This window comes from Castor canadensis, chromosome 1 (genome assembly GCF_047511655.1).
Source record: "Castor canadensis chromosome 1, mCasCan1.hap1v2, whole genome shotgun sequence".
Classification (NCBI taxonomy): Eukaryota; Metazoa; Chordata; class Mammalia; order Rodentia; family Castoridae; genus Castor; species Castor canadensis.
The window spans coordinates 160,593,898-160,602,107 of NC_133386.1; the positions used below are offsets into that span (position 1 = coordinate 160,593,898).

Below are 8,210 nucleotides of genomic sequence, written 5' to 3' on the forward strand. Positions count from 1 at the left end.
AGCCTCTTGAAATTTTATGCAAAATGTATCTTAACATTTGGAACATCTTCATTTGTATATTTAGCACTATTCGGCCTAATTCATGTCTAAATCCTGTCACCTATCATGATTATTCAATTAAGATTACCCTAGATTTTTCCCAGTCACTCAGATCTCCTGGATGGAGCAAATCCAAGCAGTGTGTACTGTGCACACTTGCCCAAAAATCCTCATGATCTAAAGCTTAGGGCATGGTTTTTTTTGAGTCAGAACATCTACTCAATGTGCTCATTTAAACTCCATCATTCTCAATATTTGTAGTTATAAGTGTATAATTTTGACTAAATTATTTTAAATTCAGTTCTTGAAACTTCCTCATCTGTAAAGGAAGAGAATTATGTCACCTTATATTGGGCTATAACATATAAAACATCAATTAAATGATCAATCTAATAAAAGGGGAGTAATTTCAAGCAGTAATAAATATTATGATGAAAATAAAATAGACTTACTTCTCAGAGTAAATCAAGTGTATAGGGGGTGAGAGGCAGAGGTGGGGTTATTTCATACAATCAGTAAATGCAATCAATAATTATCCAGCTTATATTCCTTTATCTGGCCCACAAAGACACCATGAAATATTTTATCAATGGTGAATTTTTCTATGGCATTTTCAAGATTGTTAGTCCAGTAAATTTCACATAAATGAGATATGACTTACATGCATAACTTGTTCTTAGTGAATCAACGCTGGCTGCCAGTGGTTACCTTTTACTATTTTATGTGTTCACCAAGTCATGAGTTTAATGATGGGTTAGAAACTTCAAAGTAGAAAGTAGAATATTTGTTTCTATATTCTCCAACCTAGTAAGTAGATAGAAAAATAATGCTACAAAAACTGAATTTAACAAAAAGAATACAGATAAATAACTTTAAAAATAGGTAATTATTTTTGTTTTTGGAGATACTTATTTAAAGATCTCTCCATAGATAACATGTAAACATCAAGATCTAATCAAGAAAATACAGCCCATGCCAAAAGGTCAATTACAGAGTTTATTAAGGAAATTTAATATAGACAGAAGTTAATAGTCAAAAACAATATGGCAATTCAATTATTAGAAAGAGCCAGAAGCCACAACAAAACAAGGACAAAGAAGAAAGTGGTTTATTAAAGCAATGGAGTCTAGGCTAGTCTAGAGGAAGCTGGGTCTAGGAAGGCAGGAACTGTTTGAGGAAATCACAGATACAGATATTGCCGGAGATGGTGACCATCTCTGAGAAGGTCGAAAGGAATGAAGGAAAGAAGGGCAGAGAGTGGAAGGGAGAGAGGAAAGGAGGCAGAGGCATAGCTTGGCTTCTCCAACTCATTAATCATCTAAGAACTATTCTTGTAAAAGCCCACATGGAAGGAAGCCTAAGAAATGTAGTTTATAGCCATTAGTTTCATGACATACAGAGCAGACCAAGCACAGGTTAAGGAGTAAACCCAGAGGCCAACAGAGAAGTTATATTGCCACTATATTGTCACTCTTTTAATCATAAACCTGAAAGCGAACAAAAAATTACATGGTAAGGAATTTTTTTTTTCAAGAAAGATTATGAATAACAGTAAAGGGTTGGAGACTTTTATTAATTTTATATTTTTTGTTGCAAAAATAAATACTCTTCTACATTCTCTCTCTTCCTTTCCCTCCATTTTAAAAAGTTGATTTTTTGTTACTTGCTAATGGTTTATAATGCATATTATGCATTACATGTACATGTATATACACACTTATATTTTTAATTTTTTTTATTATTATTGTTTCCTTGAGGGTATATTGTAACATTGACAAAAGTTCCTATATTATAGTTGAATTCAACCCCTTCATCATTCTTCTTCATCCCTCCCTCCCCGTTCCTGGAATAGTTTCAGCAGGTCTCATTTTTCCATTTTAATATATGAGTACAGAATATTTCCACCATATTCACCCTTCTACATTCTTTCCTTATATTCTCCCCCTTTCCACTAGTACAATTCACAGACAGCACCTGGTTTGCCTTCCTGGTCTGTTTTTGAAAAAATAATTGTTTTGTTTGTTGAAGATAGCTATACAGGGTGTTTCATTGTGACATTTCTATGTATATGTATATTACAACCTAAATTGGCTCATCCCCTCCATTTTCCTCCTTTCTACCTTAGTCCCTTTCTTATGGTAATTTCAACAGGTTTAAAATTTCTATATGCATTATTAGATTTAGTACTTACCTCCAGCCTTCCTCCACAATTGTGCTCTTTAATGAGGTACTTTTCATAATGGTCTGGATTTCTTTGCAAGGTATTCCTTTAAAAAGTTTTATATGTGCATCATTTCTTGACTTGTTGCTTGAGATACAGTACTAAAAAGGAAACATACTAGGTATAAATTTATAATTCATGTTTCTCAAAATAATACCCATTGGTCTATGCTTTTCTGGAACTGTGTACTGCACTTGTCATTTTTACAAAGGATTTCCATTTATTTTTCATTAAATCTTATATATACATAGGCTATTTTATCTAAATTTAATTCCCTACTTTTATGATTAATAACATATTTGTCTTATCTATTTCTTAAAAATATCAATGCTGATGTAATATTTTGCAACAAACTAGCCCCAGCATCAAAACATTACTTGTATTGTTTATTCTCCTTGTGGTATTCAAAGTTTCTGATGGGATTTTTAATATTTTTATTGTAAGTGATTCACTTTTTTTCTCCCTAGTCCTCTGAAAGTTCCTTCTTCGATACTTGAAGTGTAGTAACTTAATAGGCATATATTGATTTTTTTTCATAATCAATTTTTCTTGAATGTGGCCTGACTTTTCATTTTTTAGTTTTAGTTTTTCCTTATTTCAGGAAAAATTTTTCCTGGTATCTTTCCTAATATCTTTCTAACAGTTTTATTTATACCATTCTTGGGGTTTGTCTACTCCAAAGATATCAAATACTCATATTAATCATGTTCATCTCTCATTTCTTATCTCCTCTCTAGTTTCGTTCATATTTTTATCTCACATCTACCTTTTATAATTAGTGTTATTATCTCATACTTTTCTCTGTCAGTAAATTGAAATTCTCTTTATTATATGCTTTATTTATTATAACTGTAAAAAAGATCCAATTCACAATTTCTTTAGTTTTTCAAAATCTCTTCATTTCTATGTTGTCTTTTTGAACTCCATTTGCACTGAATTCTTTAGCTTGCCATGCTTTGAGTCAGGGTTGTTTTTGTCATGTTTCTTGGTTGATTTGGTTTTTAGACAGGATCTTGCTATGTAGCCCATACTGGCCTGGAACTCACTGTACACAGTCCAGGTTGACCTCAAACTCAAAATCCTCCTGCCTCTGTCTTCAGAGGGCTAGGATTAGAGGTGCGAGCCACCATGAGTGGCACTGTCTTTTTTTTTCTAAGTATCTAGAACTACTGGGTCTCATGCTATATATATATATTTTTTTCCCAGTGGTGTTGGCAAATATTGCCATATTTATTATTTTCATCTGATTCACACTTCATATTGACAATTCTGTCTAGACTTTTTACTTCGTCTTACTGACTAGTGTTACCAGTATTCATGACTTAAAAATACAATGAGTAAATGTGAATTAAAGTATTCTATATTTTCCTTGAGCCATTGGTCAGTGGACTACACATGGTAATTCATTTCATAGAGCAAACAACAAAGTGTTAGAAAGAAAGGAGTAATAATAATCTTTCCTTTACTTACTAACTGAATGAATTTAGACAAATTATTTTATTTCCATGAACTTCTGTTTTTCATCTATAGCATGGAAACAATGCTATTTATTTTGTAGGATTATTGTGCCAATTAAGTAAAATAATGTAAGTAAAAAGCCTAATAAAGTCACAAATGCTAGGTTCCTAATAAAAGCTAACCTGTTTTCCTTCAGGCCCCAGGACACCCGCATGTTTAGTTCATGTAACTAAAGCCTATTGCTTCTATTAGAAGCATTGACGATGCATTAAGGGAAACAAAGTAATTGGTGAATGTATAAGACCCAAGAAGCCAAGTTTACTCATTTTAAATATCAGTGAAATATAATTTATAAGAATAACATGCCTTTCCTTTGTTTTGCCTACCCCATCGAAATTAATGATAAATGTATACTGTGGCTTTTACATTGTTCTTAAGATTCATTCAAAAACCATTTTATTTGTTGACTTTTTGTATTTATCTTATTATATTATTTTGACAGCTAATATTCCTCATGACTTGATTACTTGCCTCTAACAGTAAGAAACATTATTTCCTTTAGAGAGAGAAGGTACAATTTAGAACAGTGATATCAAACAGTATTCTAACCATATATTCCAAAACTCCTATTGTGATTGTCTGCTTTGGATTCTGAATACTTTGCTCTGAATATTAAGAGGGAATATTTTTAAAACTCAGAACACAGAATTACTTTGTCAATTACATAATGCAAGCAGATTATGTAATGGCATTAGAGTCATGTTTCTATGAGAAAATAGATTAAATTATTCTTTGTGGATGAGCTTAGGAGTTCGGGCAGGGTGTGGAAGAAAGAGCAAGAGTTTAGATAAGTGTGGAAGTCTTTTTTTCTAACGCTGCCTCCCCTTATAGCCAACACTCTAAAGAGATCATAGGACACTCTTAATAGGTTTGGCCATTCAAATTCAGAGACAGCTTGGGAATGTTTGTACTACTTCCCATCTGGAACTCTGAGAAAAGTCATTCATGCAGAAGAGTCCATGCTATCATGTAGGTCTAACAGGTCTAAGCATACTAGGGACTTCCAATTTCTCATTCTTCTCTTGAGGTTTACTTAGCTTCCACACGACACTGGCAAGATGTGCAATTTTTTTCATGCCCAGTAACAAAGAGTCTGTATGGCTAATGAAGTATGTAGATGATGGGAACCACCAGCAGCAGCCAGGAGATAGACAGTCTTAACTGAAGTCAGATGGAAAATGTGATTACTTCTCCTGCATTTGGCAGCTGAGGTATGAATGGAGCAACCATTGAGGTCCCTACCCACTGCTTATGATAAAATAATAGACAAATTAATCAGCAAAAAAAAATCCTATTTGGTTATTGTGGCTCACACTTATAATACCAGCTTCATAGGAAGTAGATTTGGGAAAATTACTGTTTGAGGTCAGCCCAGGCAAAAGGTTAGTGAGACTCCTTCTCAACATAAGAAGCCATGTGTGGTAGCACGTATCTGTGATCACAGCTAGGCAAGTAGGAAGATTGTGGTGGGAAGCAGCCAGAACAAAACCAGAAGACCCTATGTTAAAAAAAAAATCTAAAGTGAAAAAGGGCTGGCCCCAAGTTCAAACCTGGATACTGCAAAAATAAGAAAAAAATTTTAAATGCCTATAGTTCAGAGGTCCCTCTCTAGTATCCTAAACATATATTCCAAAACTTTTATTGTGATGGTCCAGTTTGGATTTGAAAATCTTTCTCTTCATATTAAGAGGGGATATCTCTAGTACTCATAACATGGAATTATGCTTTCAATCACATAATGAAGGTAGACTGTGCAATGGTATAAGCCTATATATTCAAAAACTGAGTAGAACTGAAACAGGACAATTCCGTAGAAATATATACAAAGACACATCAATATCAAACTTGTGAAAACTATACTCAAAAAATATTTTAAGGTGGTGAGAGAGAAATGACATTTTACCTATGGGGGAAAATCAATCCAAGTGATATTTGTCATCAAAAACTATGGATGACAAGAAGGAAATGGTACAACATTCTCAAAGGCTAAAGGAAAGGTCAGTCCCAAATTCTGTACCTGGCTAAATTATCTTTCAAAATTCAATGCATGTGTCACAAAGAGAATTACCCTAAAAATGGCTAAAAGAAGTTTTTGGATAGTCTTGCTTTGAATTGTTTTATTCAAGGTATATGTAGTTATTCTTTTTGAAATTATATACTTTGAAGCTTAGAGAAGTGAAATAATTTGTGCAAGCTTTCCAGAGGTAGTGTTATATGATAAAAATTAGTCATAAAAACCTATTTAGTAAGTTTTTAAACTTGTTTTCTCTTTTGGTCTCCTTAGTTACCATGTAGTTCCCATACCATAAAAAATATTGTTTTCTCTGATACTTCTCTTACTCGTAAGTGGACTAATAAATGTCTTTGAATTGTAATATCATGATAGTAAATGCACCACTCATGGAACTAGACAATAAATATAGATGTAATAACTCTAACAATTTACAGAAACCATAACCTTTAAATATCCTGCCTTAGTGAATGTCCATAATGACAAACCATGAAGTCATTTTGAACCTACAGGGGCTAATTTGCTGGTGCAGTGCAAGAGGTTCAGTGCTTTCCAGCTATAATTAGAAAATGGTGCCTGCTCTTGATTAGTTTTGGTTACAATAGCAATTCCATATGCAACCTACATCTGCTGACTAGTGAACTATATCATGTATCTTCTGGAAATTGCTCTTGTTAGTCACTTGCAATTTATTTTATGTTTTCAACAATAATTTCAAGTTGGCATCATCAGGAACCCATGTTTTTGCAATTATTGGAAAAACGGACCAGAGGAGATACATGTCCAATCACATTTCCACTCCTGGTTGTTAATGTTTAGGTAAACTACTAATTTTTCAAATCATTAGATGATATGAACATTATTTCATATTTAAATACAAGATAGAAAACTTACTCTCTTGGTGCTGAGAAAATTCATTACAAAACTATAAGATCTCCTTATCCCTAGAAGAAAGCATAAAACAATTCATAACCTGTTTTGATTTTCCCTATTCTATATTTTAATAGCTAATTTATTAGTAAAAGATTATTTCAAACTTGATTGTGGATTCCAATTAAGTTAACATTTTTAAGGTACTGAATATGCCTGGGTAACTTTAGCAAAGAACTTTTATCATTCCTTTCCATGGGTGTTGCTGAAAGCTAACAACTCTCTATGTTCTTATTCCCTCTTGACATATTGTCAATACTTATAAATATATGCATGGTATATGCCAAATGCTTGGTATAACAATGAATATTTAACAGCTATCTCATAGAGCTTTAAACAATTGTGAATGGTAAAAGATTCAATATTGATCTGCTTCTGTATCTGCCATTTAGATATTACTTTATATATGTATTTTCTTAGAAATATGAGAAATTTTGTTCAGAATATAAAATATATGTAAACTTCCAGCCAGGTATGGTGATACACATCTATATTGCCAGCTCCTTAGCATCACAAATTCAAAGCTAGTCAGGACCAATATAGCAAGATAGTGTCTAAAAAAAAGTGAATAAAAATATAAACCATATAAATTGGTTTGTAAAAATGTTAGCACATTATTTGACACCAATTTATCATAAGTGATCAAATATTTATCCAATGAATCAAAATTTGCAACACAAGTGTAAGACTAAAAAGATTGTATATAAAGTCAGAAGGTTGTAATGATAAATTTAGAGACTGACATAGATATAATTTGGAATTTGATATGCTGTTGGTATTATATGTACAAATATAAACTGATTTTATATTTTCTGATTTTTCACAGGTTATACACCTGTGTTTGTACTTCTGAATCACTGGGTATAAAAAATTTATAAGGTTTAAGTCCTGATCACTCATGAGATAAAAGGAAAAAGCCACAATGGGATTTTAAAACATTATAAGCTCTTCTTAACTCAAACCTTAACCTCAATATTAAGAGTAATGAAACTCCAAAGGGCAATTGAAGACACATTCATTATTATAATGATTTAACCTACTTTCCCTTAGGGCCACCATATTTCTAAGCCAAAAGGGCATTCTTAGCCTACCATGACAATTAGAATCTGATAAATGATGCAGTGTCACACTTCTAATGTTGTGATTGATCATTTCCAATTAATTCCTGAGAAAAATCAATGGCTCCTTCCTAGAGTGTTTATATTGATTAATGTATACTAATAATGAATACCCTATATTCACATTTTTCTAGGGAAGATGGACCATTCTATTTATAACTTGCTTCTGATTTTCAGCTTTAGTATACTATTTCAGAGTTCCAAAACCATATAAAATACAAAAAAGATTAGGCCAAAAACATGGAAAACAACTAAATCTCAAAATTTGTGAATATTGATTCAATGCAACAGTAACAAGCCTTGGATGATTTTTCAGATTGTTAGGTTGTAGTATGGAAATGGCACCATCTATTGGGACTCTTGCTGTTCTTTT

The 8,210-nt window shown here is 32.5% G+C and overlaps 1 long non-coding RNA gene across 1 annotated transcript; it reads right to left on the reverse strand.

Annotated features, from left to right (window-relative positions):
- Positions 1–596: 596 nt before the first annotated feature.
- Positions 597–7,323, reverse strand: LOC141421502 (uncharacterized). Its single transcript, XR_012446058.1, has 3 exons — positions 6,684–7,323; positions 2,231–2,361; positions 597–843 (listed from the first exon to the last, which is right to left on the reverse strand). It is a non-coding gene; the product is annotated as an uncharacterized lncRNA (long non-coding RNA).
- Between the last annotated feature and the right edge of the window lie 887 nt (positions 7,324–8,210).